The 26,361-nt window shown below is 48.5% G+C and overlaps 44 non-coding genes across 44 annotated transcripts; 28 read left to right on the forward strand and 16 right to left on the reverse strand.

Moving 5' to 3' along the window:
• The first annotated feature begins 64 nt into the window (after positions 1 to 64).
• On the forward strand, positions 65 to 138 carry trnai-aau. Its single transcript has one exon. It is a non-coding gene; the product is annotated as a tRNA-Ile (tRNA).
• A 1,177-nt stretch (positions 139 to 1,315) lies between these two features.
• Positions 1,316 to 1,388, reverse strand: trnaa-agc. The gene has a single exon. It is a non-coding gene; the product is annotated as a tRNA-Ala (tRNA).
• A 109-nt stretch (positions 1,389 to 1,497) lies between these two features.
• On the forward strand, positions 1,498 to 1,571 carry trnai-aau. Its single transcript has one exon. It is a non-coding gene; the product is annotated as a tRNA-Ile (tRNA).
• A 226-nt stretch (positions 1,572 to 1,797) lies between these two features.
• trnar-ucg lies at positions 1,798 to 1,870 on the forward strand. Its single transcript has one exon. It is a non-coding gene; the product is annotated as a tRNA-Arg (tRNA).
• Positions 1,871 to 2,769: 899 nt separating this feature from the next.
• On the reverse strand, positions 2,770 to 2,842 carry trnaa-agc. Its single transcript has one exon. It is a non-coding gene; the product is annotated as a tRNA-Ala (tRNA).
• A 109-nt stretch (positions 2,843 to 2,951) lies between these two features.
• Positions 2,952 to 3,025, forward strand: trnai-aau. The gene has a single exon. It is a non-coding gene; the product is annotated as a tRNA-Ile (tRNA).
• Positions 3,026 to 3,251: 226 nt separating this feature from the next.
• trnar-ucg lies at positions 3,252 to 3,324 on the forward strand. Its single transcript has one exon. It is a non-coding gene; the product is annotated as a tRNA-Arg (tRNA).
• Positions 3,325 to 4,223: 899 nt separating this feature from the next.
• Positions 4,224 to 4,296, reverse strand: trnaa-agc. Its single transcript has one exon. It is a non-coding gene; the product is annotated as a tRNA-Ala (tRNA).
• A 109-nt stretch (positions 4,297 to 4,405) lies between these two features.
• On the forward strand, positions 4,406 to 4,479 carry trnai-aau. The gene has a single exon. It is a non-coding gene; the product is annotated as a tRNA-Ile (tRNA).
• Positions 4,480 to 4,705: 226 nt separating this feature from the next.
• Positions 4,706 to 4,778, forward strand: trnar-ucg. The gene has a single exon. It is a non-coding gene; the product is annotated as a tRNA-Arg (tRNA).
• An 899-nt stretch (positions 4,779 to 5,677) lies between these two features.
• trnaa-agc lies at positions 5,678 to 5,750 on the reverse strand. Its single transcript has one exon. It is a non-coding gene; the product is annotated as a tRNA-Ala (tRNA).
• Positions 5,751 to 5,859: 109 nt separating this feature from the next.
• Positions 5,860 to 5,933, forward strand: trnai-aau. The gene has a single exon. It is a non-coding gene; the product is annotated as a tRNA-Ile (tRNA).
• A 1,177-nt stretch (positions 5,934 to 7,110) lies between these two features.
• trnaa-agc lies at positions 7,111 to 7,183 on the reverse strand. The gene has a single exon. It is a non-coding gene; the product is annotated as a tRNA-Ala (tRNA).
• A 109-nt stretch (positions 7,184 to 7,292) lies between these two features.
• trnai-aau lies at positions 7,293 to 7,366 on the forward strand. The gene has a single exon. It is a non-coding gene; the product is annotated as a tRNA-Ile (tRNA).
• Positions 7,367 to 8,543: 1,177 nt separating this feature from the next.
• On the reverse strand, positions 8,544 to 8,616 carry trnaa-agc. Its single transcript has one exon. It is a non-coding gene; the product is annotated as a tRNA-Ala (tRNA).
• A 109-nt stretch (positions 8,617 to 8,725) lies between these two features.
• trnai-aau lies at positions 8,726 to 8,799 on the forward strand. Its single transcript has one exon. It is a non-coding gene; the product is annotated as a tRNA-Ile (tRNA).
• Positions 8,800 to 9,025: 226 nt separating this feature from the next.
• On the forward strand, positions 9,026 to 9,098 carry trnar-ucg. The gene has a single exon. It is a non-coding gene; the product is annotated as a tRNA-Arg (tRNA).
• Positions 9,099 to 9,997: 899 nt separating this feature from the next.
• Positions 9,998 to 10,070, reverse strand: trnaa-agc. The gene has a single exon. It is a non-coding gene; the product is annotated as a tRNA-Ala (tRNA).
• Positions 10,071 to 10,459: 389 nt separating this feature from the next.
• Positions 10,460 to 10,532, forward strand: trnar-ucg. The gene has a single exon. It is a non-coding gene; the product is annotated as a tRNA-Arg (tRNA).
• Positions 10,533 to 11,431: 899 nt separating this feature from the next.
• Positions 11,432 to 11,504, reverse strand: trnaa-agc. Its single transcript has one exon. It is a non-coding gene; the product is annotated as a tRNA-Ala (tRNA).
• Positions 11,505 to 11,613: 109 nt separating this feature from the next.
• On the forward strand, positions 11,614 to 11,687 carry trnai-aau. Its single transcript has one exon. It is a non-coding gene; the product is annotated as a tRNA-Ile (tRNA).
• A 1,177-nt stretch (positions 11,688 to 12,864) lies between these two features.
• Positions 12,865 to 12,937, reverse strand: trnaa-agc. The gene has a single exon. It is a non-coding gene; the product is annotated as a tRNA-Ala (tRNA).
• Positions 12,938 to 13,046: 109 nt separating this feature from the next.
• trnai-aau lies at positions 13,047 to 13,120 on the forward strand. The gene has a single exon. It is a non-coding gene; the product is annotated as a tRNA-Ile (tRNA).
• Positions 13,121 to 14,297: 1,177 nt separating this feature from the next.
• trnaa-agc lies at positions 14,298 to 14,370 on the reverse strand. The gene has a single exon. It is a non-coding gene; the product is annotated as a tRNA-Ala (tRNA).
• A 109-nt stretch (positions 14,371 to 14,479) lies between these two features.
• On the forward strand, positions 14,480 to 14,553 carry trnai-aau. Its single transcript has one exon. It is a non-coding gene; the product is annotated as a tRNA-Ile (tRNA).
• A 226-nt stretch (positions 14,554 to 14,779) lies between these two features.
• Positions 14,780 to 14,852, forward strand: trnar-ucg. Its single transcript has one exon. It is a non-coding gene; the product is annotated as a tRNA-Arg (tRNA).
• An 899-nt stretch (positions 14,853 to 15,751) lies between these two features.
• trnaa-agc lies at positions 15,752 to 15,824 on the reverse strand. The gene has a single exon. It is a non-coding gene; the product is annotated as a tRNA-Ala (tRNA).
• A 109-nt stretch (positions 15,825 to 15,933) lies between these two features.
• On the forward strand, positions 15,934 to 16,007 carry trnai-aau. Its single transcript has one exon. It is a non-coding gene; the product is annotated as a tRNA-Ile (tRNA).
• Positions 16,008 to 17,387: 1,380 nt separating this feature from the next.
• On the forward strand, positions 17,388 to 17,461 carry trnai-aau. The gene has a single exon. It is a non-coding gene; the product is annotated as a tRNA-Ile (tRNA).
• A 1,198-nt stretch (positions 17,462 to 18,659) lies between these two features.
• trnaa-agc lies at positions 18,660 to 18,732 on the reverse strand. Its single transcript has one exon. It is a non-coding gene; the product is annotated as a tRNA-Ala (tRNA).
• Positions 18,733 to 18,841: 109 nt separating this feature from the next.
• Positions 18,842 to 18,915, forward strand: trnai-aau. Its single transcript has one exon. It is a non-coding gene; the product is annotated as a tRNA-Ile (tRNA).
• Positions 18,916 to 19,141: 226 nt separating this feature from the next.
• On the forward strand, positions 19,142 to 19,214 carry trnar-ucg. The gene has a single exon. It is a non-coding gene; the product is annotated as a tRNA-Arg (tRNA).
• An 899-nt stretch (positions 19,215 to 20,113) lies between these two features.
• trnaa-agc lies at positions 20,114 to 20,186 on the reverse strand. Its single transcript has one exon. It is a non-coding gene; the product is annotated as a tRNA-Ala (tRNA).
• Positions 20,187 to 20,295: 109 nt separating this feature from the next.
• trnai-aau lies at positions 20,296 to 20,369 on the forward strand. The gene has a single exon. It is a non-coding gene; the product is annotated as a tRNA-Ile (tRNA).
• Positions 20,370 to 21,567: 1,198 nt separating this feature from the next.
• On the reverse strand, positions 21,568 to 21,640 carry trnaa-agc. Its single transcript has one exon. It is a non-coding gene; the product is annotated as a tRNA-Ala (tRNA).
• Positions 21,641 to 21,749: 109 nt separating this feature from the next.
• trnai-aau lies at positions 21,750 to 21,823 on the forward strand. The gene has a single exon. It is a non-coding gene; the product is annotated as a tRNA-Ile (tRNA).
• A 226-nt stretch (positions 21,824 to 22,049) lies between these two features.
• trnar-ucg lies at positions 22,050 to 22,122 on the forward strand. Its single transcript has one exon. It is a non-coding gene; the product is annotated as a tRNA-Arg (tRNA).
• An 899-nt stretch (positions 22,123 to 23,021) lies between these two features.
• Positions 23,022 to 23,094, reverse strand: trnaa-agc. Its single transcript has one exon. It is a non-coding gene; the product is annotated as a tRNA-Ala (tRNA).
• A 109-nt stretch (positions 23,095 to 23,203) lies between these two features.
• Positions 23,204 to 23,277, forward strand: trnai-aau. Its single transcript has one exon. It is a non-coding gene; the product is annotated as a tRNA-Ile (tRNA).
• A 226-nt stretch (positions 23,278 to 23,503) lies between these two features.
• Positions 23,504 to 23,576, forward strand: trnar-ucg. Its single transcript has one exon. It is a non-coding gene; the product is annotated as a tRNA-Arg (tRNA).
• Positions 23,577 to 24,657: 1,081 nt separating this feature from the next.
• Positions 24,658 to 24,731, forward strand: trnai-aau. The gene has a single exon. It is a non-coding gene; the product is annotated as a tRNA-Ile (tRNA).
• Positions 24,732 to 24,957: 226 nt separating this feature from the next.
• On the forward strand, positions 24,958 to 25,030 carry trnar-ucg. The gene has a single exon. It is a non-coding gene; the product is annotated as a tRNA-Arg (tRNA).
• Positions 25,031 to 25,929: 899 nt separating this feature from the next.
• trnaa-agc lies at positions 25,930 to 26,002 on the reverse strand. The gene has a single exon. It is a non-coding gene; the product is annotated as a tRNA-Ala (tRNA).
• A 109-nt stretch (positions 26,003 to 26,111) lies between these two features.
• Positions 26,112 to 26,185, forward strand: trnai-aau. The gene has a single exon. It is a non-coding gene; the product is annotated as a tRNA-Ile (tRNA).
• Positions 26,186 to 26,361: the final 176 nt, after the last annotated feature.

Below are 26,361 nucleotides of genomic sequence, written 5' to 3' on the forward strand. Positions count from 1 at the left end.
TCGAAAGCAATTGCTTCCCTGTCATTGTATAAGGGACGTGGTCGTAAGAGGACTCTCAGCAGCGGGCCAGTTAGCTCAGCTGGTTAGAGCGTGGTGCTAATAACGCCAAGGTCACAGGTTAGATCCCTGTACTGGCCAGGAACTGTTGCTGTAAAGGCACAAGTCCTTGTGCCGCGCCTACAGATGGAAAGAAAGTTGATGTAAACTTCCCACTGTTTCTCACCCATGGGTTGACCAACAGTGCCACATTGTCTCACACGTGTATCCCATGAAGGCGAAAGCTTCACGTCCAAAGTCCAGCTCCTTCTTACTCTACACTACTACCAACGTAGCCCCGTTGAAATGTACTCGTCCCTATCCACGTGACCACGTGGCCTAAAGGACAAGGCGTCTGACTTCGGATCCCTTCGTGGTTGGATGCCCCCACTTCTGTCCGATTCGCGTATGTGTCTGTTGAGTAAAGAAAATCCCAATGAGAGGCTGTGAACATGGACGTCAAACAACGTGACGTGGCTGACTATGGGTCAAAACTACTAGTCCGGTCACAGAGATGCAGGAGATTACACAAGGTGTGTGGTGAAAGCTTTAGGAACTTAGAGGAAATATGTCTTCTCTGTGATCAACATTTGTGTCAGAGGGTGTACCTGTAAGAATTCGGCACCCTTGCTCTGCTTATTATGGGCACAATCAGCAGGAGTAACGCTCTGGAGGAATCCTGCTTTACGTCAGTTCCTCCGAATCAAGGCATTGTGCGTTTCCTGCCATGAAGATTTGGATGCACAGCGTTGACTTTACAATGCTGCGACATTGACTTTCGGGGAAAAGACCCATTTCACACCAAAGAAGAAACGGGAATGGAGAATGCGGGCGTCGATCCCGCTGCCTCTCACATGCAAAGCGAGCGCTCTACCATTTGAGCTAATTCCCCTCTGGAGGTGCCACCTGGGGAAGTATTCACCAGGTGTAACCAATGAAGTTAGTGACTGGTTTTCCCCATTGACATACTGTATGTCTCGTGCAGTATTTTCCTGAGAAGTTCTTGGCCACGCCCGTGGGCTCAGAGGGCTAAAGCGTGGAGTTAGATTCACCAACTGTGAGTATTCAAAGTTTTCAAGGAGATGATTATGAAAAAGGCAAAAGCTGCCTGAGAACAGAAGGTAAATGTCCTCCAGAAGGTCAGGCATAGTTATGTTCCTCAGCAAGAAAGTATCGTGGTGACAAAACACAATATCCTTTTGTAATGGCGTGATTGTGGGACATCAGCCTCCAAACAAAAAGTAGTGGATGCTGTCTGGCTCCACAGAAAAGGAGGTAATGGAGAATGCGGGCATCGATCCCGCTACCTCTCGCATGCTAAGCGAGCGCTCTACCATTTGAGCTAATTCCCCTCTTAAAGACAATTACGAGAGAGGCGCCAACAGGTCGCAAAATACTCGAAAGCAATTGCTTCCCTGTCATTGTATAAGGGACGTGGTCGTAAGAGGACTCTCAGCAGCGGGCCAGTTAGCTCAGCTGGTTAGAGCGTGGTGCTAATAACGCCAAGGTCACAGGTTCGATCCCTGTACTGGCCAGGAACTGTTGCTGTAAAGGCACAAGTCCTTGTGCCGCGCCTACAGATGGAAAGAAAGTTGATGTAAACTTCCCACTGTTTCTCACCCATGGGTTGACCAACAGTGCCACATTGTCTCACACGTGTATCCCATGAAGGCGAAAGCTTCACGTCCAAAGTCCAGCTCCTTCTTACTCTACACTACTACCAACGTAGCCCCGTTGAAATGTACTCGTCCCTATCCACGTGACCACGTGGCCTAAAGGACAAGGCGTCTGACTTCGGATCAGAAGATTGAGGGTTCGAATCCCTTCGTGGTTGGATGCCCCCACTTCTGTCCGATTCGCGTATGTGTCTGTTGAGTAAAGAAAATCCCAATGAGAGGCTGTGAACATGGACGTCAAACAACGTGACGTGGCTGACTATGGGTCAAAACTACTAGTCCGGTCACAGAGATGCAGGAGATTACACAAGGTGTGTGGTGAAAGCTTTAGGAACTTAGAGGAAATATGTCTTCTCTGTGATCAACATTTGTGTCAGAGGGTGTACCTGTAAGAATTCGGCACCCTTGCTCTGCTTATTATGGGCACAATCAGCAGGAGTAACGCTCTGGAGGAATCCTGCTTTACGTCAGTTCCTCCGAATCAAGGCATTGTGCGTTTCCTGCCATGAAGATTTGGATGCACAGCGTTGACTTTACAATGCTGCGACATTGACTTTCGGGGAAAAGACCCATTTCACACCAAAGAAGAAACGGGAATGGAGAATGCGGGCGTCGATCCCGCTGCCTCTCACATGCAAAGCGAGCGCTCTACCATTTGAGCTAATTCCCCTCTGGAGGTGCCACCTGGGGAAGTATTCACCAGGTGTAACCAATGAAGTTAGTGACTGGTTTTCCCCATTGACATACTGTATGTCTCGTGCAGTATTTTCCTGAGAAGTTCTTGGCCACGCCCGTGGGCTCAGAGGGCTAAAGCGTGGAGTTAGATTCACCAACTGTGAGTATTCAAAGTTTTCAAGGAGATGATTATGAAAAAGGCAAAAGCTGCCTGAGAACAGAAGGTAAATGTCCTCCAGAAGGTCAGGCATAGTTATGTTCCTCAGCAAGAAAGTATCGTGGTGACAAAACACAATATCCTTTTGTAATGGCGTGATTGTGGGACATCAGCCTCCAAACAAAAAGTAGTGGATGCTGTCTGGCTCCACAGAAAAGGAGGTAATGGAGAATGCGGGCATCGATCCCGCTACCTCTCGCATGCTAAGCGAGCGCTCTACCATTTGAGCTAATTCCCCTCTTAAAGACAATTACGAGAGAGGCGCCAACAGGTCGCAAAATACTCGAAAGCAATTGCTTCCCTGTCATTGTATAAGGGACGTGGTCGTAAGAGGACTCTCAGCAGCGGGCCAGTTAGCTCAGCTGGTTAGAGCGTGGTGCTAATAACGCCAAGGTCACAGGTTCGATCCCTGTACTGGCCAGGAACTGTTGCTGTAAAGGCACAAGTCCTTGTGCCGCGCCTACAGATGGAAAGAAAGTTGATGTAAACTTCCCACTGTTTCTCACCCATGGGTTGACCAACAGTGCCACATTGTCTCACACGTGTATCCCATGAAGGCGAAAGCTTCACGTCCAAAGTCCAGCTCCTTCTTACTCTACACTACTACCAACGTAGCCCCGTTGAAATGTACTCGTCCCTATCCACGTGACCACGTGGCCTAAAGGACAAGGCGTCTGACTTCGGATCAGAAGATTGAGGGTTCGAATCCCTTCGTGGTTGGATGCCCCCACTTCTGTCCGATTCGCGTATGTGTCTGTTGAGTAAAGAAAATCCCAATGAGAGGCTGTGAACATGGACGTCAAACAACGTGACGTGGCTGACTATGGGTCAAAACTACTAGTCCGGTCACAGAGATGCAGGAGATTACACAAGGTGTGTGGTGAAAGCTTTAGGAACTTAGAGGAAATATGTCTTCTCTGTGATCAACATTTGTGTCAGAGGGTGTACCTGTAAGAATTCGGCACCCTTGCTCTGCTTATTATGGGCACAATCAGCAGGAGTAACGCTCTGGAGGAATCCTGCTTTACGTCAGTTCCTCCGAATCAAGGCATTGTGCGTTTCCTGCCATGAAGATTTGGATGCACAGCGTTGACTTTACAATGCTGCGACATTGACTTTCGGGGAAAAGACCCATTTCACACCAAAGAAGAAACGGGATTGGAGAATGCGGGCGTCGATCCCGCTGCCTCTCACATGCAAAGCGAGCGCTCTACCATTTGAGCTAATTCCCCTCTGGAGGTGCCACCTGGGGAAGTATTCACCAGGTGTAACCAATGAAGTTAGTGACTGGTTTTCCCCATTGACATACTGTATGTCTCGTGCAGTATTTTCCTGAGAAGTTCTTGGCCACGCCCGTGGGCTCAGAGGGCTAAAGCGTGGAGTTAGATTCACCAACTGTGAGTATTCAAAGTTTTCAAGGAGATGATTATGAAAAAGGCAAAAGCTGCCTGAGAACAGAAGGTAAATGTCCCCCAGAAGGTCAGGCATAGTTATGTTCCTCAGCAAGAAAGTATCGTGGTGACAAAACACAATATCCTTTTGTAATGGCGTGATTGTGGGACATCAGCCTCCAAACAAAAAGTAGTGGATGCTGTCTGGCTCCACAGAAAAGGAGGTAATGGAGAATGCGGGCATCGATCCCGCTACCTCTCGCATGCTAAGCGAGCGCTCTACCATTTGAGCTAATTCCCCTCTTAAAGACAATTACGAGAGAGGCGCCAACAGGTCGCAAAATACTCGAAAGCAATTGCTTCCCTGTCATTGTATAAGGGACGTGGTCGTAAGAGGACTCTCAGCAGCGGGCCAGTTAGCTCAGCTGGTTAGAGCGTGGTGCTAATAACGCCAAGGTCACAGGTTCGATCCCTGTACTGGCCAGGAACTGTTGCTGTAAAGGCACAAGTCCTTGTGCCGCGCCTACAGATGGAAAGAAAGTTGATGTAAACTTCCCACTGTTTCTCACCCATGGGTTGACCAACAGTGCCACATTGTCTCACACGTGTATCCCATGAAGGCGAAAGCTTCACGTCCAAAGTCCAGCTCCTTCTTACTCTACACTACTACCAACGTAGCCCCGTTGAAATGTACTCGTCCCTATCCACGTGACCACGTGGCCTAAAGGACAAGGCGTCTGACTTCGGATCAGAAGATTGAGGGTTCGAATCCCTTCGTGGTTGGATGCCCCCACTTCTGTCCGATTCGCGTATGTGTCTGTTGAGTAAAGAAAATCCCAATGAGAGGCTGTGAACATGGACGTCAAACAACGTGACGTGGCTGACTATGGGTCAAAACTACTAGTCCGGTCACAGAGATGCAGGAGATTACACAAGGTGTGTGGTGAAAGCTTTAGGAACTTAGAGGAAATATGTCTTCTCTGTGATCAACATTTGTGTCAGAGGGTGTACCTGTAAGAATTCGGCACCCTTGCTCTGCTTATTATGGGCACAATCAGCAGGAGTAACGCTCTGGAGGAATCCTGCTTTACGTCAGTTCCTCCGAATCAAGGCATTGTGCGTTTCCTGCCATGAAGATTTGGATGCACAGCGTTGACTTTACAATGCTGCGACATTGACTTTCGGGGAAAAGACCCATTTCACACCAAAGAAGAAACGGGAATGGAGAATGCGGGCGTCGATCCCGCTGCCTCTCACATGCAAAGCGAGCGCTCTACCATTTGAGCTAATTCCCCTCTGGAGGTGCCACCTGGGGAAGTATTCACCAGGTGTAACCAATGAAGTTAGTGACTGGTTTTCCCCATTGACATACTGTATGTCTCGTGCAGTATTTTCCTGAGAAGTTCTTGGCCACGCCCGTGGGCTCAGAGGGCTAAAGCGTGGAGTTAGATTCACCAACTGTGAGTATTCAAAGTTTTCAAGGAGATGATTATGAAAAAGGCAAAAGCTGCCTGAGAACAGAAGGTAAATGTCCTCCAGAAGGTCAGGCATAGTTATGTTCCTCAGCAAGAAAGTATCGTGGTGACAAAACACAATATCCTTTTGTAATGGCGTGATTGTGGGACATCAGCCTCCAAACAAAAAGTAGTGGATGCTGTCTGGCTCCACAGAAAAGGAGGTAATGGAGAATGCGGGCATCGATCCCGCTACCTCTCGCATGCTAAGCGAGCGCTCTACCATTTGAGCTAATTCCCCTCTTAAAGACAATTACGAGAGAGGCGCCAACAGGTCGCAAAATACTCGAAAGCAATTGCTTCCCTGTCATTGTATAAGGGACGTGGTCGTAAGAGGACTCTCAGCAGCGGGCCAGTTAGCTCAGCTGGTTAGAGCGTGGTGCTAATAACGCCAAGGTCACAGGTTCGATCCCTGTACTGGCCAGGAACTGTTGCTGTAAAGGCACAAGTCCTTGTGCCGCGCCTACAGATGGAAAGAAAGTTGATGTAAACTTCCCACTGTTTCTCACCCATGGGTTGACCAACAGTGCCACATTGTCTCACACGTGTATCCCATGAAGGCGAAAGCTTCACGTCCAAAGTCCAGCTCCTTCTTACTCTACACTACTACCAACGTAGCCCCGTTGAAATGTACTCGTCCCTATCCACGTGACCACGTGGCCTAAAGGACAAGGCGTCTGACTTCGGATCCCTTCGTGGTTGGATGCCCCCACTTCTGTCCGATTCGCGTATGTGTCTGTTGAGTAAAGAAAATCCCAATGAGAGGCTGTGAACATGGACGTCAAACAACGTGACGTGGCTGACTATGGGTCAAAACTACTAGTCCGGTCACAGAGATGCAGGAGATTACACAAGGTGTGTGGTGAAAGCTTTAGGAACTTAGAGGAAATATGTCTTCTCTGTGATCAACATTTGTGTCAGAGGGTGTACCTGTAAGAATTCGGCACCCTTGCTCTGCTTATTATGGGCACAATCAGCAGGAGTAACGCTCTGGAGGAATCCTGCTTTACGTCAGTTCCTCCGAATCAAGGCATTGTGCGTTTCCTGCCATGAAGATTTGGATGCACAGCGTTGACTTTACAATGCTGCGACATTGACTTTCGGGGAAAAGACCCATTTCACACCAAAGAAGAAACGGGAATGGAGAATGCGGGCGTCGATCCCGCTGCCTCTCACATGCAAAGCGAGCGCTCTACCATTTGAGCTAATTCCCCTCTGGAGGTGCCACCTGGGGAAGTATTCACCAGGTGTAACCAATGAAGTTAGTGACTGGTTTTCCCCATTGACATACTGTATGTCTCGTGCAGTATTTTCCTGAGAAGTTCTTGGCCACGCCCGTGGGCTCAGAGGGCTAAAGTGTGGAGTTAGATTCACCAACTGTGAGTATTCAAAGTTTTCAAGGAGATGATTATGAAAAAGGCAAAAGCTGCCTGAGAACAGAAGGTAAATGTCCTCCAGAAGGTCAGGCATAGTTATGTTCCTCAGCAAGAAAGTATCGTGGTGACAAAACACAATATCCTTTTGTAATGGCGTGATTGTGGGACATCAGCCTCCAAACAAAAAGTAGTGGATGCTGTCTGGCTCCACAGAAAAGGAGGTAATGGAGAATGCGGGCATCGATCCCGCTACCTCTCGCATGCTAAGCGAGCGCTCTACCATTTGAGCTAATTCCCCTCTTAAAGACAATTACGAGAGAGGCGCCAACAGGTCGCAAAATACTCGAAAGCAATTGCTTCCCTGTCATTGTATAAGGGACGTGGTCGTAAGAGGACTCTCAGCAGCGGGCCAGTTAGCTCAGCTGGTTAGAGCGTGGTGCTAATAACGCCAAGGTCACAGGTTCGATCCCTGTACTGGCCAGGAACTGTTGCTGTAAAGGCACAAGTCCTTGTGCCGCGCCTACAGATGGAAAGAAAGTTGATGTAAACTTCCCACTGTTTCTCACCCATGGGTTGACCAACAGTGCCACATTGTCTCACACGTGTATCCCATGAAGGCGAAAGCTTCACGTCCAAAGTCCAGCTCCTTCTTACTCTACACTACTACCAACGTAGCCCCGTTGAAATGTACTCGTCCCTATCCACGTGACCACGTGGCCTAAAGGACAAGGCGTCTGACTTCGGATCCCTTCGTGGTTGGATGCCCCCACTTCTGTCCGATTCGCGTATGTGTCTGTTGAGTAAAGAAAATCCCAATGAGAGGCTGTGAACATGGACGTCAAACAACGTGACGTGGCTGACTATGGGTCAAAACTACTAGTCCGGTCACAGAGATGCAGGAGATTACACAAGGTGTGTGGTGAAAGCTTTAGGAACTTAGAGGAAATATGTCTTCTCTGTGATCAACATTTGTGTCAGAGGGTGTACCTGTAAGAATTCGGCACCCTTGCTCTGCTTATTATGGGCACAATCAGCAGGAGTAACGCTCTGGAGGAATCCTGCTTTACGTCAGTTCCTCCGAATCAAGGCATTGTGCGTTTCCTGCCATGAAGATTTGGATGCACAGCGTTGACTTTACAATGCTGCGACATTGACTTTCGGGGAAAAGACCCATTTCACACCAAAGAAGAAACGGGAATGGAGAATGCGGGCGTCGATCCCGCTGCCTCTCACATGCAAAGCGAGCGCTCTACCATTTGAGCTAATTCCCCTCTGGAGGTGCCACCTGGGGAAGTATTCACCAGGTGTAACCAATGAAGTTAGTGACTGGTTTTCCCCATTGACATACTGTATGTCTCGTGCAGTATTTTCCTGAGAAGTTCTTGGCCACGCCCGTGGGCTCAGAGGGCTAAAGCGTGGAGTTAGATTCACCAACTGTGAGTATTCAAAGTTTTCAAGGAGATGATTATGAAAAAGGCAAAAGCTGCCTGAGAACAGAAGGTAAATGTCCTCCAGAAGGTCAGGCATAGTTATGTTCCTCAGCAAGAAAGTATCGTGGTGACAAAACACAATATCCTTTTGTAATGGCGTGATTGTGGGACATCAGCCTCCAAACAAAAAGTAGTGGATGCTGTCTGGCTCCACAGAAAAGGAGGTAATGGAGAATGCGGGCATCGATCCCGCTACCTCTCGCATGCTAAGCGAGCGCTCTACCATTTGAGCTAATTCCCCTCTTAAAGACAATTACGAGAGAGGCGCCAACAGGTCGCAAAATACTCGAAAGCAATTGCTTCCCTGTCATTGTATAAGGGACGTGGTCGTAAGAGGACTCTCAGCAGCGGGCCAGTTAGCTCAGCTGGTTAGAGCGTGGTGCTAATAACGCCAAGGTCACAGGTTCGATCCCTGTACTGGCCAGGAACTGTTGCTGTAAAGGCACAAGTCCTTGTGCCGCGCCTACAGATGGAAAGAAAGTTGATGTAAACTTCCCACTGTTTCTCACCCATGGGTTGACCAACAGTGCCACATTGTCTCACACGTGTATCCCATGAAGGCGAAAGCTTCACGTCCAAAGTCCAGCTCCTTCTTACTCTACACTACTACCAACGTAGCCCCGTTGAAATGTACTCGTCCCTATCCACGTGACCACGTGGCCTAAAGGACAAGGCGTCTGACTTCGGATCAGAAGATTGAGGGTTCAAATCCCTTCGTGGTTGGATGCCCCCACTTCTGTCCGATTCGCGTATGTGTCTGTTGAGTAAAGAAAATCCCAATGAGAGGCTGTGAACATGGACGTCAAACAACGTGACGTGGCTGACTATGGGTCAAAACTACTAGTCCGGTCACAGAGATGCAGGAGATTACACAAGGTGTGTGGTGAAAGCTTTAGGAACTTAGAGGAAATATGTCTTCTCTGTGATCAACATTTGTGTCAGAGGGTGTACCTGTAAGAATTCGGCACCCTTGCTCTGCTTATTATGGGCACAATCAGCAGGAGTAACGCTCTGGAGGAATCCTGCTTTACGTCAGTTCCTCCGAATCAAGGCATTGTGCGTTTCCTGCCATGAAGATTTGGATGCACAGCGTTGACTTTACAATGCTGCGACATTGACTTTCGGGGAAAAGACCCATTTCACACCAAAGAAGAAACGGGAATGGAGAATGCGGGCGTCGATCCCGCTGCCTCTCACATGCAAAGCGAGCGCTCTACCATTTGAGCTAATTCCCCTCTGGAGGTGCCACCTGGGGAAGTATTCACCAGGTGTAACCAATGAAGTTAGTGACTGGTTTTCCCCATTGACATACTGTATGTCTCGTGCAGTATTTTCCTGAGAAGTTCTTGGCCACGCCCGTGGGCTCAGAGGGCTAAAGCGTGGAGTTAGATTCACCAACTGTGAGTATTCAAAGTTTTCAAGGAGATGATTATGAAAAAGGCAAAAGCTGCCTGAGAACAGAAGGTAAATGTCCTCCAGAAGGTCAGGCATAGTTATGTTCCTCAGCAAGAAAGTATCGTGGTGACAAAACACAATATCCTTTTGTAATGGCGTGATTGTGGGACATCAGCCTCCAAACAAAAAGTAGTGGATGCTGTCTGGCTCCACAGAAAAGGAGGTAATGGAGAATGCGGGCATCGATCCCGCTACCTCTCGCATGCTAAGCGAGCGCTCTACCATTTGAGCTAATTCCCCTCTTAAAGACAATTACGAGAGAGGCGCCAACAGGTCGCAAAATACTCGAAAGCAATTGCTTCCCTGTCATTGTATAAGGGACGTGGTCGTAAGAGGACGCTCAGCTGGTTAGAGCGTGGTGCTAATAACGCCAAGGTCACAGGTTCGATCCCTGTACTGGCCAGGAACTGTTGCTGTAAAGGCACAAGTCCTTGTGCCGCGCCTACAGATGGAAAGAAAGTTGATGTAAACTTCCCACTGTTTCTCACCCATGGGTTGACCAACAGTGCCACATTGTCTCACACGTGTATCCCATGAAGGCGAAAGCTTCACGTCCAAAGTCCAGCTCCTTCTTACTCTACACTACTACCAACGTAGCCCCGTTGAAATGTACTCGTCCCTATCCACGTGACCACGTGGCCTAAAGGACAAGGCGTCTGACTTCGGATCAGAAGATTGAGGGTTCGAATCCCTTCGTGGTTGGATGCCCCCACTTCTGTCCGATTCGCGTATGTGTCTGTTGAGTAAAGAAAATCCCAATGAGAGGCTGTGAACATGGACGTCAAACAACGTGACGTGGCTGACTATGGGTCAAAACTACTAGTGCGGTCACAGAGATGCAGGAGATTACACAAGGTGTGTGGTGAAAGCTTTAGGAACTTAGAGGAAATATGTCTTCTCTGTGATCAACATTTGTGTCAGAGGGTGTACCTGTAAGAATTTGGCACCCTTGCTCTGCTTATTATGGGCACAATCAGCAGGAGTAACGCTCTGGAGGAATCCTGCTTTACGTCAGTTCCTCCGAATCAAGGCATTGTGCGTTTCCTGCCATGAAGATTTGGATGCACAGCGTTGACTTTACAATGCTGCGACATTGACTTTCGGGGAAAAGACCCATTTCACACCAAAGAAGAAACAGGAATGGAGAATGCGGGCGTCGATCCCGCTGCCTCTCACATGCAAAGCGAGCGCTCTACCATTTGAGCTAATTCCCCTCTGGAGGTGCCACCTGGGGAAGTATTCACCAGGTGTAACCAATGAAGTTAGTGACTGGTTTTCCCCATTGACATACTGTATGTCTCGTGCAGTATTTTCCTGAGAAGTTCTTGGCCACGCCCGTGGGCTCAGAGGGCTAAAGCGTGGAGTTAGATTCACCAACTGTGAGTATTCAAAGTTTTCAAGGAGATGATTATGAAAAAGGCAAAAGCTGCCTGAGAACAGAAGGTAAATGTCCTCCAGAAGGTCAGGCATAGTTATGTTCCTCAGCAAGAAAGTATCGTGGTGACAAAACACAATATCCTTTTGTAATGGCGTGATTGTGGGACATCAGCCTCCAAACAAAAAGTAGTGGATGCTGTCTGGCTCCACAGAAAAGGAGGTAATGGAGAATGCGGGCATCGATCCCGCTACCTCTCGCATGCTAAGCGAGCGCTCTACCATTTGAGCTAATTCCCCTCTTAAAGACAATTACGAGAGAGGCGCCAACAGGTCGCAAAATACTCGAAAGCAATTGCTTCCCTGTCATTGTATAAGGGACGTGGTCGTAAGAGGACTCTCAGCAGCGGGCCAGTTAGCTCAGCTGGTTAGAGCGTGGTGCTAATAACGCCAAGGTCACAGGTTCGATCCCTGTACTGGCCAGGAACTGTTGCTGTAAAGGCACAAGTCCTTGTGCCGCGCCTACAGATGGAAAGAAAGTTGATGTAAACTTCCCACTGTTTCTCACCCATGGGTTGACCAACAGTGCCACATTGTCTCACACGTGTATCCCATGAAGGCGAAAGCTTCACGTCCAAAGTCCAGCTCCTTCTTACTCTACACTACTACCAACGTAGCCCCGTTGAAATGTGCTCGTCCCTATCCACGTGACCACGTGGCCTAAAGGACAAGGCGTCTGACTTCGGATCCCTTCGTGGTTGGATGCCCCCACTTCTGTCCGATTCGCGTATGTGTCTGTTGAGTAAAGAAAATCCCAATGAGAGGCTGTGAACATGGACGTCAAACAACGTGACGTGGCTGACTATGGGTCAAAACTACTAGTCCGGTCACAGAGATGCAGGAGATTACACAAGGTGTGTGGTGAAAGCTTTAGGAACTTAGAGGAAATATGTCTTCTCTGTGATCAACATTTGTGTCAGAGGGTGTACCTGTAAGAATTCGGCACCCTTGCTCTGCTTATTATGGGCACAATCAGCAGGAGTAACGCTCTGGAGGAATCCTGCTTTACGTCAGTTCCTCCGAATCAAGGCATTGTGCGTTTCCTGCCATGAAGATTTGGATGCACAGCGTTGACTTTACAATGCTGCGACATTGACTTTCGGGGAAAAGACCCATTTCACACCAAAGAAGAAACGGGAATGGAGAATGCGGGCGTCGATCCCGCTGCCTCTCACATGCAAAGCGAGCGCTCTACCATTTGAGCTAATTCCCCTCTGGAGGTGCCACCTGGGGAAGTATTCACCAGGTGTAACCAATGAAGTTAGTGACTGGTTTTCCCCATTGACATACTGTATGTCTCGTGCAGTATTTTCCTGAGAAGTTCTTGGCCACGCCCGTGGGCTCAGAGGGCTAAAGTGTGGAGTTAGATTCACCAACTGTGAGTATTCAAAGTTTTCAAGGAGATGATTATGAAAAAGGCAAAAGCTGCCTGAGAACAGAAGGTAAATGTCCTCCAGAAGGTCAGGCATAGTTATGTTCCTCAGCAAGAAAGTATCGTGGTGACAAAACACAATATCCTTTTGTAATGGCGTGATTGTGGGACATCAGCCTCCAAACAAAAAGTAGTGGATGCTGTCTGGCTCCACAGAAAAGGAGGTAATGGAGAATGCGGGCATCGATCCCGCTACCTCTCGCATGCTAAGCGAGCGCTCTACCATTTGAGCTAATTCCCCTCTTAAAGACAATTACGAGAGAGGCGCCAACAGGTCGCAAAATACTCGAAAGCAATTGCTTCCCTGTCATTGTATAAGGGACGTGGTCGTAAGAGAACTCTCAGCAGCGGGCCAGTTAGCTCAGCTGGTTAGAGCGTGGTGCTAATTACGCCAAGGTCACAGGTTCGATCCCTGTACTGGCCAGGAACTGTTGCTGTAAAGGCACAAGTCCTTGTGCCGCGCCTACAGATGGAAAGAAAGTTGATGTAAACTTCCCACTGTTTCTCACCCATGGGTTGACCAACAGTGCCACATTGTCTCACACGTGTATCCCATGAAGGCGAAAGCTTCACGTCCAAAGTCCAGCTCCTTCTTACTCTACACTACTACCAACGTAGCCCCGTTGAAATGTACTCGTCCCTATCCACGTGACCACGTGGCCTAAAGGACAAGGCGTCTGACTTCGGATCCCTTCGTGGTTGGATGCCCCCACTTCTGTCCGATTCGCGTATGTGTCTGTTGAGTAAAGAAAATCCCAATGAGAGGCTGTGAACATGGACGTCAAACAACGTGACGTGGCTGACTATGGGTCAAAACTACTAGTGCGGTCACAGAGATGCAGGAGATTACACAAGGTGTGTGGTGAAAGCTTTAGGAACTTAGAGGAAATATGTCTTCTCTGTGATCAACATTTGTGTCAGAGGGTGTACCTGTAAGAATTCGGCACCCTTGCTCTGCTTATTATGGGCACAATCAGCAGGAGTAACGCTCTGGAGGAATCCTGCTTTACGTCAGTTCCTCCGAATCAAGGCATTGTGCGTTTCCTGCCATGAAGATTTGGATGCACAGCGTTGACTTTACAATGCTGCGACATTGACTTTCGGGGAAAAGACCCATTTCACACCAAAGAAGAAACGGGAATGGAGAATGCGGGCGTCGATCCCGCTGCCTCTCACATGCAAAGCGAGCGCTCTACCATTTGAGCTAATTCCCCTCTGGAGGTGCCACCTGGGGAAGTATTCACCAGGTGTAACCAATGAAGTTAGTGACTGGTTTTCCCCATTGACATACTGTATGTCTCGTGCAGTATTTTCCTGAGAAGTTCTTGGCCACGCCCGTGGGCTCAGAGGGCTAAAGCGTGGAGTTAGATTCACCAACTGTGAGTATTCAAAGTTTTCAAGGAGATGATTATGAAAAAGGCAAAAGCTGCCTGAGAACAGAAGGTAAATGTCCTCCAGAAGGTCAGGCATAGTTATGTTCCTCAGCAAGAAAGTATCGTGGTGACAAAACACAATATCCTTTTGTAATGGCGTGATTGTGGGACATCAGCCTCCAAACAAAAAGTAGTGGATGCTGTCTGGCTCCACAGAAAAGGAGGTAATGGAGAATGCGGGCATCGATCCCGCTACCTCTCGCATGCTAAGCGAGCGCTCTACCATTTGAGCTAATTCCCCTCTTAAAGACAATTACGAGAGAGGCGCCAACAGGTCGCAAAATACTCGAAAGCAATTGCTTCCCTGTCATTGTATAAGGGACGTGGTCGTAAGAGGACTCTCAGCAGCGGGCCAGTTAGCTCAGCTGGTTAGAGCGTGGTGCTAATAACGCCAAGGTCACAGGTTCGATCCCTGTACTGGCCAGGAACTGTTGCTGTAAAGGCACAAGTCCTTGTGCCGCGCCTACAGATGGAAAGAAAGTTGATGTAAACTTCCCACTGTTTCTCACCCATGGGTTGACCAACAGTGCCACATTGTCTCACACATGTATCCCATGAAGGCGAAAGCTTCACGTCCAAAGTCCAGCTCCTTCTTACTCTACACTACTACCAACGTAGCCCCGTTGAAATGTACTCGTCCCTATCCACGTGACCACGTGGCCTAAAGGACAAGGCGTCTGACTTCGGATCAGAAGTTTGAGGGTTCGAATCCCTTCGTGGTTGGATGCCCCCACTTCTGTCCGATTCGCGTATGTGTCTGTTGAGTAAAGAAAATCCCAATGAGAGGCTGTGAACATGGACGTCAAACAACGTGACGTGGCTGACTATGGGTCAAAACTACTAGTCCGGTCACAGAAATGCAGGAGATTACACAAGGTGTGTGGTGAAAGCTTTAGGAACTTAGAGGAAATATGTCTTCTCTGTGATCAACATTTGTGTCAGAGGGTGTACCTGTAAGAATTCGGCACCCTTGCTCTGCTTATTATGGGCACAATCAGCAGGAGTAACGCTCTGGAGGAATCCTGCTTTACGTCAGTTCCTCCGAATCAAGGCATTGTGCGTTTCCTGCCATGAAGATTTGGATGCACAGCGTTGACTTTACAATGCTGCGACATTGACTTTCGGGGAAAAGACCCATTTCACACCAAAGAAGAAACGGGAATGGAGAATGCGGGCGTCGATCCCGCTGCCTCTCACATGCAAAGCGAGCGCTCTACCATTTGAGCTAATTCCCCTCTGGAGGTGCCACCTGGGGAAGTATTCACCAGGTGTAACCAATGAAGTTAGTGACTGGTTTTCCCCATTGACATACTGTATGTCTCGTGCAGTATTTTCCTGAGAAGTTCTTGGCCACGCCCGTGGGCTCAGAGGGCTAAAGCGTGGAGTTAGATTCACCAACTGTGAGTATTCAAAGTTTTCAAGGAGATGATTATGAAAAAGGCAAAAGCTGCCTGAGAACAGAAGGTAAATGTCCTCCAGAAGGTCAGGCATAGTTATGTTCCTCAGCAAGAAAGTATCGTGGTGACAAAACACAATATCCTTTTGTAATGGCGTGATTGTGGGACATCAGCCTCCAAACAAAAAGTAGTGGATGCTGTCTGGCTCCACAGAAAAGGAGGTAATGGAGAATGCGGGCATCGATCCCGCTACCTCTCGCATGCTAAGCGAGCGCTCTACCATTTGAGCTAATTCCCCTCTTAAAGACAATTACGAGAGAGGCGCCAACAGGTCGCAAAATACTCGAAAGCAATTGCTTCCCTGTCATTGTATAAGGGACGTGGTCGTAAGAGGACTCTCAGCAGCGGGCCAGTTAGCTCAGCTGGTTAGAGCGTGGTGCTAATAACGCCAAGGTCACAGGTTCGATCCCTGTACTGGCCAGGAACTGTTGCTGTAAAGGCACAAGTCCTTGTGCCGCGCCTACAGATGGAAAGAAAGTTGATGTAAACTTCCCACTGTTTCTCACCCATGGGTTGACCAACAGTGCCACATTGTCTCACACGTGTATCCCATGAAGGCGAAAGCTTCACGTCCAAAGTCCAGCTCCTTCTTACTCTACACTACTACCAACGTAGCCCCGTTGAAATGTACTCGTCCCTATCCACGTGACCACGTGGCCTAAAGGACAAGGCGTCAATCTTCGGATCAGAAGATTGAGGGTTCGAATCCCTTCGTGGTTGGATGCCCCCACTTCTGTCCGATTCGCGTATGTGTCTGTTGAGTAAAGAAAATCCCAATGAGAGGCTGTGAACATGGACGTCAAACAACGTGACGTGGCTGACTATGGGTCAAAACTACTAGTGCGGTCACAGAGATGCAGGAGATTACACAAGGTGTGTGGTGAAAGCTTTAGGAACTTAGAGGAAATATGTCTTCTCTGTGATCAACATTTGTGTCAGAGGGTGTACCTGTAAGAATTCGGCACCCTTGCTCTGCTTATTATGGGCACAATCAGCAGGAGTAACGCTCTGGAGGAATCCTGCTTTACGTCAGTTCCTCCGAATCAAGGCATTGTGCGTTTCCTGCCATGAAGATTTGGATGCACAGCGTTGACTTTACAATGCTGCGACATTGACTTTCGGGGAAAAGACCCATTTCACACCAAAGAAGAAACGGGAATGGAGAATGCGGGCGTCGATCCCGCTGCCTCTCACATGCAAAGCGAGCGCTCTACCATTTGAGCTAATTCCCCTCTGGAGGTGCCACCTGGGGAAGTATTCACCAGGTGTAACCAATGAAGTTAGTGACTGGTTTTCCCCATTGACATACTGTATGTCTCGTGCAGTATTTTCCTGAGAAGTTCTTGGCCACGCCCGTGGGCTCAGAGGGCTAAAGCGTGGAGTTAGATTCACCAACTGTGAGTATTCAAAGTTTTCAAGGAGATGATTATGAAAAAGGCAAAAGCTGCCTGAGAACAGAAGGTAAATGTCCTCCAGAAGGTCAGGCATAGTTATGTTCCTCAGCAAGAAAGTATCGTGGTGACAAAACACAATATCCTTTTGTAATGGCGTGATTGTGGGACATCAGCCTCCAAACAAAAAGTAGTGGATGCTGTCTGGCTCCACAGAAAAGGAGGTAATGGAGAATGCGGGCATCGATCCCGCTACCTCTCGCATGCTAAGCAAGCGCTCTACCATTTGAGCTAATTCCCCTCTTAAAGACAATTACGAGAGAGGCGCCAACAGGTCGCAAAATACTCGAAAGCAATTGCTTCCCTGTCATTGTATAAGGGACGTGGTCGTAAGAGGACTCTCAGCAGCGGGCCAGTTAGCTCAGCTGGTTAGAGCGTGGTGCTAATAACGCCAAGGTCACAGGTTCGATCCCTGTACTGGCCAGGAACTGTTGCTGTAAAGGCACAAGTCCTTGTGCCGCGCCTACAGATGGAAAGAAAGTTGATGTAAACTTCCCACTGTTTCTCACCCATGGGTTGACCAACAGTGCCACATTGTCTCACACGTGTATCCCATGAAGGCGAAAGCTTCACGTCCAAAGTCCAGCTCCTTCTTACTCTACACTACTACCAACGTAGCCCCGTTGAAATGTACTCGTCCCTATCCACGTGACCACGTGGCCTAAAGGACAAGGCGTCAATCTTCGGATCAGAAGATTGAGGGTTCGAATCCCTTCGTGGTTGGATGCCCCCACTTCTGTCCGATTCGCGTATGTGTCTGTTGAGTAAAGAAAATCCCAATGAGAGGCTGTGAACATGGACGTCAAACAACGTGACGTGGCTGACTATGGGTCAAAACTACTAGTGCGGTCACAGAGATGCAGGAGATTACACAAGGTGTGTGGTGAAAGCTTTAGGAACTTAGAGGAAATATGTCTTCTCTGTGATCAACATTTGTGTCAGAGGGTGTACCTGTAAGAATTCGGCACCCTTGCTCTGCTTATTATGGGCACAATCAGCAGGAGTAACGCTCTGGAGGAATCCTGCTTTACGTCAGTTCCTCCGAATCAAGGCATTGTGCGTTTCCTGCCATGAAGATTTGGATGCACAGCGTTGACTTTACAATGCTGCGACATTGACTTTCGGGGAAAAGACCCATTTCACACCAAAGAAGAAACGGGAATGGAGAATGCGGGCGTCGATCCCGCTGCCTCTCACATGCAAAGCGAGCGCTCTACCATTTGAGCTAATTCCCCTCTGGAGGTGCCACCTGGGGAAGTATTCACCAGGTGTAACCAATGAAGTTAGTGACTGGTTTTCCCCATTGACATACTGTATGTCTCGTGCAGTATTTTCCTGAGAAGTTCTTGGCCACGCCCGTGGGCTCAGAGGGCTAAAGCGTGGAGTTAGATTCACCAACTGTGAGTATTCAAAGTTTTCAAGGAGATGATTATGAAAAAGGCAAAAGCTGCCTGAGAACAGAAGGTAAATGTCCTCCAGAAGGTCAGGCATAGTTATGTTCCTCAGCAAGAAAGTATCGTGGTGACAAAACACAATATCCTTTTGTAATGGCGTGATTGTGGGACATCAGCCTCCAAACAAAAAGTAGTGGATGCTGTCTGGCTCCACAGAAAAGGAGGTAATGGAGAATGCGGGCATCGATCCCGCTACCTCTCGCATGCTAAGCGAGCGCTCTACCATTTGAGCTAATTCCCCTCTTAAAGACAATTACGAGAGAGGCGCCAACAGGTCGCAAAATACTCGAAAGCAATTGCTTCCCTGTCATTGTATAAGGGACGTGGTCGTAAGAGGACTCTCAGCAGCGGGCCAGTTAGCTCAGCTGGTTAGAGCGTGGTGCTAATAACGCCAAGGTCACAGGTTCGATCCCTGTACTGGCCAGGAACTGTTGCTGTAAAGGCACAAGTCCTTGTGCCGCGCCTACAGATGGAAAGAAAGTTGATGTAAACTTCCCACTGTTTCTCACCCATGGGTTGACCAACAGTGCCACATTGTCTCACACGTGTATCCCATGAAGGCGAAAGCTTCACGTCCAAAGTCCAGCTCCTTCTTACTCTACACTACTACCAACGTAGCCCCGTTGAAATGTACTCGTCCCTATCCACGTGACCACGTGGCCTAAAGGACAAGGCGTCTGACTTCGGATCAGAAGATTGAGGGTTCGAATCCCTTCGTGGTTGGATGCCCCCACTTCTGTCCGATTCGCGTATGTGTCTGTTGAGTAAAGAAAATCCCAATGAGAGGCTGTGAACATGGACGTCAAACAACGTGACGTGGCTGACTATGGGTCAAAACTACTAGTGCGGTCACAGAGATGCAGGAGATTACACAAGGTGTGTGGTGAAAGCTTTAGGAACTTAGAGGAAATATGTCTTCTCTGTGATCAACATTTGTGTCAGAGGGTGTACCTGTAAGAATTCGGCACCCTTGCTCTGCTTATTATGGGCACAATCAGCAGGAGTAACGCTCTGGAGGAATCCTGCTTTACGTCAGTTCCTCCGAATCAAGGCATTGTGCGTTTCCTGCCATGAAGATTTGGATGCACAGCGTTGACTTTACAATGCTGCGACATTGACTTTCGGGGAAAAGACCCATTTCACACCAAAGAAGAAACGGGAATGGAGAATGCGGGCGTCGATCCCGCTGCCTCTCACATGCAAAGCGAGCGCTCTACCATTTGAGCTAATTCCCCTCTGGAGGTGCCACCTGGGGAAGTATTCACCAGGTGTAACCAATGAAGTTAGTGACTGGTTTTCCCCATTGACATACTGTATGTCTCGTGCAGTATTTTCCTGAGAAGTTCTTGGCCACGCCCGTGGGCTCAGAGGACTAAAGCGTGGAGTTAGATTCACCAACTGTGAGTATTCAAAGTTTTCAAGGAGATGATTATGAAAAAGGCAAAAGCTGCCTGAGAACAGAAGGTAAATGTCCTCCAGAAGGTCAGGCATAGTTATGTTCCTCAGCAAGAAAGTATCGTGGTGACAAAACACAATATCCTTTTGTAATGGCGTGATTGTGGGACATCAGCCTCCAAACAAAAAGTAGTGGATGCTGTCTGGCTCCACAGAAAAGGAGGTAATGGAGAATGCGGGCATCGATCCCGCTACCTCTCGCATGCTAAGCGAGCGCTCTACCATTTGAGCTAATTCCCCTCTTAAAGACAATTACGAGAGAGGCGCCAACAGGTCGCAAAATACTCGAAAGCAATTGCTTCCCTGTCATTGTATAAGGGACGTGGTCGTAAGAGGACTCTCAGCAGCGGGCCAGTTAGCTCAGCTGGTTAGAGCGTGGTGCTAATAACGCCAAGGTCACAGGTTCGATCCCTGTACTGGCCAGGAACTGTTGCTGTAAAGGCACAAGTCCTTGTGCCGCGCCTACAGATGGAAAGAAAGTTGATGTAAACTTCCCACTGTTTCTCACCCATGGGTTGACCAACAGTGCCACATTGTCTCACACGTGTATCCCATGAAGGCGAAAGCTTCACGTCCAAAGTCCAGCTCCTTCTTACTCTACACTACTACCAACGTAGCCCCGTTGAAATGTACTCGTCCCTATCCACGTGACCACGTGGCCTAAAGGACAAGGCGTCAATCTTCGGATCAGAAGATTGAGGGTTCGAATCCCTTCGTGGTTGGATGCCCCCACTTCTGTCCGATTCGCGTATGTGTCTGTTGAGTAAAGAAAATCCCAATGAGAGGCTGTGAACATGGACGTCAAACAACGTGACGTGGCTGACTATGGGTCAAAACTACTAGTGCGGTCACAGAGATGCAGGAGATTACACAAGGTGTGTGGTGAAAGCTTTAGGAACTTAGAGGAAATATGTCTTCTCTGTGATCAACATTTGTGTCAGAGGGTGTACCTGTAAGAATTCGGCACCCTTGCTCTGCTTATTATGGGCACAATCAGCAGGAGTAACGCTCTGGAGGAATCCTGCTTTACGTCAGTTCCTCCGAATCAAGGCATTGTGCGTTTCCTGCCATGAAGATTTGGATGCACAGCGTTGACTTTACAATGCTGCGACATTGACTTTCGGGGAAAAGACCCATTTCACACCAAAGAAGAAACGGGAATGGAGAATGCGGGCGTCGATCCCGCTGCCTCTCACATGCAAAGCGAGCGCTCTACCATTTGAGCTAATTCCCCTCTGGAGGTGCCACCTGGGGAAGTATTCACCAGGTGTAACCAATGAAGTTAGTGACTGGTTTTCCCCATTGACATACTGTATGTCTCGTGCAGTATTTTCCTGAGAAGTTCTTGGCCACGCCCGTGGGCTCAGAGGGCTAAAGCGTGGAGTTAGATTCACCAACTGTGAGTATTCAAAGTTTTCAAGGAGATGATTATGAAAAAGGCAAAAGCTGCCTGAGAACAGAAGGTAAATGTCCTCCAGAAGGTCAGGCATAGTTATGTTCCTCAGCAAGAAAGTATCGTGGTGACAAAACACAATATCCTTTTGTAATGGCGTGATTGTGGGACATCAGCCTCCAAACAAAAAGTAGTGGATGCTGTCTGGCTCCACAGAAAAGGAGGTAATGGAGAATGCGGGCATCGATCCCGCTACCTCTCGCATGCTAAGCGAGCGCTCTACCATTTGAGCTAATTCCCCTCTTAAAGACAATTACGAGAGAGGCGCCAACAGGTCGCAAAATACTCGAAAGCAATTGCTTCCCTGTCATTGTATAAGGGACGTGGTCGTAAGAGGACTCTCAGCAGCGGGCCAGTTAGCTCAGCTGGTTAGAGCGTGGTGCTAATAACGCCAAGGTCACAGGTTCGATCCTTGTACTGGCCAGGAACTGTTGCTGTAAAGGCACAAGTCCTTGTGCCGCGCCTACAGATGGAAAGAAAGTTGATGTAAACTTCCCACTGTTTCTCACCCATGGGTTGACCAACAGTGCCACATTGTCTCACACGTGTATCCCATGAAGGCGAAAGCTTCACGTCCAAAGTCCAGCTCCTTCTTACTCTACACTACTACCAACGTAGCCCCGTTGAAATGTACTCGTCCCTATCCACGTGACCATGTGGCCTAAAGGACAAGGCGTCTGACTTCGGATCAGAAGATTGAGGGTTCGAATCCCTTCGTGGTTGGATGCCCCCACTTCTGTCCGATTCGCGTATGTGTCTGTTGAGTAAAGAAAATCCCAATGAGAGGCTGTGAACATGGACGTCAAACAACGTGACGTGGCTGACTATGGGTCAAAACTACTAGTGCGGTCACAGAGATGCAGGAGATTACACAAGGTGTGTGGTGAAAGCTTTAGGAACTTAGAGGAAATATGTCTTCTCTGTGATCAACATTTGTGTCAGAGGGTGTACCTGTAAGAATTCGGCACCCTTGCTCTGCTTATTATGGGCACAATCAGCAGGAGTAACGCTCTGGAGGAATCCTGCTTTACGTCAGTTCCTCCGAATCAAGGCATTGTGCGTTTCCTGCCATGAAGATTTGGATGCACAGCGTTGACTTTACAATGCTGCGACATTGACTTTCGGGGAAAAGACCCATTTCACACCAAAGAAGAAACGGGAATGGAGAATGCGGGCGTCGATCCCGCTGCCTCTCACATGCAAAGCGAGCGCTCTACCATTTGAGCTAATTCCCCTCTGGAGGTGCCACCTGGGGAAGTATTCACCAGGTGTAACCAATGAAGTTAGTGACTGGTTTTCCCCATTGACATACTGTATGTCTCGTGCAGTATTTTCCTGAGAAGTTCTTGGCCACGCCCGTGGGCTCAGAGGGCTAAAGCGTGGAGTTAGATTCACCAACTGTGAGTATTCAAAGTTTTCAAGGAGATGATTATGAAAAAGGCAAAAGCTGCCTGAGAACAGAAGGTAAATGTCCTCCAGAAGGTCAGGCATAGTTATGTTCCTCAGCAAGAAAGTATCGTGGTGACAAAACACAATATCCTTTTGTAATGGCGTGATTGTGGGACATCAGCCTCCAAACAAAAAGTAGTGGATGCTGTCTGGCTCCACAGAAAAGGAGGTAATGGAGAATGCGGGCATCGATCCCGCTACCTCTCGCATGCTAAGCGAGCGCTCTACCATTTGAGCTAATTCCCCTCTTAAAGACAATTACGAGAGAGGCGCCAACAGGTCGCAAAATACTCGAAAGCAATTGCTTCCCTGTCATTGTATAAGGGACGTGGTCGTAAGAGGACTCTCAGCAGCGGGCCAGTTAGCTCAGCTGGTTAGAGCGTGGTGCTAATAACGCCAAGGTCACAGGTTCGATCCCTGTACTGGCCAGGAACTGTTGCTGTAAAGGCACAAGTCCTTGTGCCGCGCCTACAGATGGAAAGAAAGTTGATGTAAACTTCCCACTGTTTCTCACCCATGGGTTGACCAACAGTGCCAAATTGTCTCACACGTGTATCCCATGAAGGCGAAAGCTTCACGTCCAAAGTCCAGCTCCTTCTTACTCTACACTACTACCAACGTAGCCCCGTTGAAATGTACTCGTCCCTATCCACGTGACCACGTGGCCTAAAGGACAAGGCGTCTGACTTCGGATCAGAAGATTGAGGGTTCGAATCCCTTCGTGGTTGGATGCCCCCACTTCTGTCCGATTCGCGTATGTGTCTGTTGAGTAAAGAAAATCCCAATGAGAGGCTGTGAACATGGACGTCAAACAACGTGACGTGGCTGACTATGGGTCAAAACTACTAGTCCGGTCACAGAGATGCAGGAGATTACACAAGGTGTGTGGTGAAAGCTTTAGGAACTTAGAGGAAATATGTCTTCTCTGTGATCAACATTTGTGTCAGAGGGTGTACCTGTAAGAATTCGGCACCCTTGCTCTGCTTATTATGGGCACAATCAGCAGGAGTAACGCTCTGGAGGAATCCTGCTTTACGTCAGTTCCTCCGAATCAAGGCATTGTGCGTTTCCTGCCATGAAGATTTGGATGCACAGCGTTGACTTTACAATGCTGCGACATTGACTTTCGGGGAAAAGACCCATTTCACACCAAAGAAGAAACGGGAATGGAGAATGCGGGCGTCGATCCCGCTGCCTCTCACATGCAAAGCGAGCGCTCTACCATTTGAGCTAATTCCCCTCTGGAGGTGCCACCTGGGGAAGTATTCACCAGGTGTAACCAATGAAGTTAGTGACTGGTTTTCCCCATTGACATACTGTATGTCTCGTGCAGTATTTTCCTGAGAAGTTCTTGGCCACGCCCGTGGGCTCAGAGGGCTAAAGCGTGGAGTTAGATTCACCAACTGTGAGTATTCAAAGTTTTCAAGGAGATGATTATGAAAAAGGCAAAAGCTGCCTGAGAACAGAAGGTAAATGTCCTCCAGAAGGTCAGGCATAGTTATGTTCCTCAGCAAGAAAGTATCGTGGTGACAAAACACAATATCCTTTTGTAATGGCGTGATTGTGGGACATCAGCCTCCAAACAAAAAGTAGTGGATGCTGTCTGGCTCCACAGAAAAGGAGGTAATGGAGAATGCGGGCATCGATCCCGCTACCTCTCGCATGCTAAGCGAGCGCTCTACCATTTGAACTAATTCCCCTCTTAAAGACAATTACGAGAGAGGCGCCAACAGGTCGCAAAATACTCGAAAGCAATTGCTTCCCTGTCATTGTATAAGGGACGTGGTCGTAAGAGGACTCTCAGCAGCGGGCCAGTTAGCTCAGCTGGTTAGAGCGTGGTGCTAATAACGCCAAGGTCACAGGTTCGATCCCTGTACTGGCCAGGAACTGTTGCTGTAAAGGCACAAGTCCTTGTGCCGCGCCTACAGATGGAAAGAAAGTTGATGTAAACTTCCCACTGTTTCTCACCCATGGGTTGACCAACAGTGCCACATTGTCTCACACGTGTATCCCATGAAGGCGAAAGCTTCACGTCCAAAGTCCAGCTCCTTCTTACTCTACACTACTACCAACGTAGCCCCGTTGAAATGTACTCGTCCCTATCCACGTGACCACGTGGCCTAAAGGACAAGGCGTCTGACTTCGGATCAGAAGATTGAGGGTTCGAATCCCTTCGTGGTTGGATGCCCCCACTTCTGTCCGATTCGCGTATGTGTCTGTTGAGTAAAGAAAATCCCAATGAGAGGCTGTGAACATGGACGTCAAACAACGTGACGTGGCTGACTATGGGTCAAAACTACTAGTCCGGTCACAGAGATGCAGGAGATTACACAAGGTGTGTGGTGAAAGCTTTAGGGACTTAGAGGAAATATGTCTTCTCTGTGATCAACATTTGTGTCAGAGGGTGTACCTGTAAGAATTCGGCACCCTTGCTCTGCTTATTATGGGCACAATCAGCAGGAGTAACGCTCTGGAGGAATCCTGCTTTACGTCAGTTCCTCCGAATCAAGGCATTGTGCGTTTCCTGCCATGAAGATTTGGATGCACAGCGTTGACTTTACAATGCTGCGACATTGACTTTCGGGGAAAAGACCCATTTCACACCAAAGAAGAAACGGGAATGGAGAATGCGGGCGTCGATCCCGCTGCCTCTCACATGCAAAGCGAGCGCTCTACCATTTGAGCTAATTCCCCTCTGGAGGTGCCACCTGGGGAAGTATTCACCAGGTGTAACCAATGAAGTTAGTGACTGGTTTTCCCCATTGACATACTGTATGTCTCGTGCAGTATTTTCCTGAGAAGTTCTTGGCCACGCCCGTGGGCTCAGAGGACTAAAGCGTGGAGTTAGATTCACCAACTGTGAGTATTCAAAGTTTTCAAGGAGATGATTATGAAAAAGGCAAAAGCTGCTTGAGAACAGAAGGTAAATGTCCTCCAGAAGGTCAGGCATAGTTATGTTCCTCAGCAAGAAAGTATCGTGGTGACAAAACACAATATCCTTTTGTAATGGCGTGATTGTGGGACATCAGCCTCCAAACAAAAAGTAGTGGATGCTGTCTGGCTCCACAGAAAAGGAGGTAATGGAGAATGCGGGCATCGATCCCGCTACCTCTCGCATGCTAAGCGAGCGCTCTACCATTTGAGCTAATTCCCCTCTTAAAGACAATTACGAGAGAGGCGCCAACAGGTCGCAAAATACTCGAAAGCAATTGCTTCCCTGTCATTGTATAAGGGACGTGGTCGTAAGAGGACTCTCAGCAGCGGGCCAGTTAGCTCAGCTGGTTAGAGCGTGGTGCTAATAACGCCAAGGTCACAGGTTCGATCCCTGTACTGGCCAGGAACTGTTGCTGTAAAGGCACAAGTCCTTGTGCCGCGCCTACAGATGGAAAGAAAGTTGATGTAAACTTCCCACTGTTTCTCACCCATGGGTTGACCAACAGTGCCACATTGTCTCACACGTGTATCCCATGAAGGCGAAAGCTTCACGTCCAAAGTCCAGCTCCTTCTTACTCT

Source organism: Thunnus maccoyii, chromosome 6, assembly GCF_910596095.1.
Source record: "Thunnus maccoyii chromosome 6, fThuMac1.1, whole genome shotgun sequence".
Taxonomy (NCBI): domain Eukaryota; kingdom Metazoa; phylum Chordata; class Actinopteri; order Scombriformes; family Scombridae; genus Thunnus; species Thunnus maccoyii.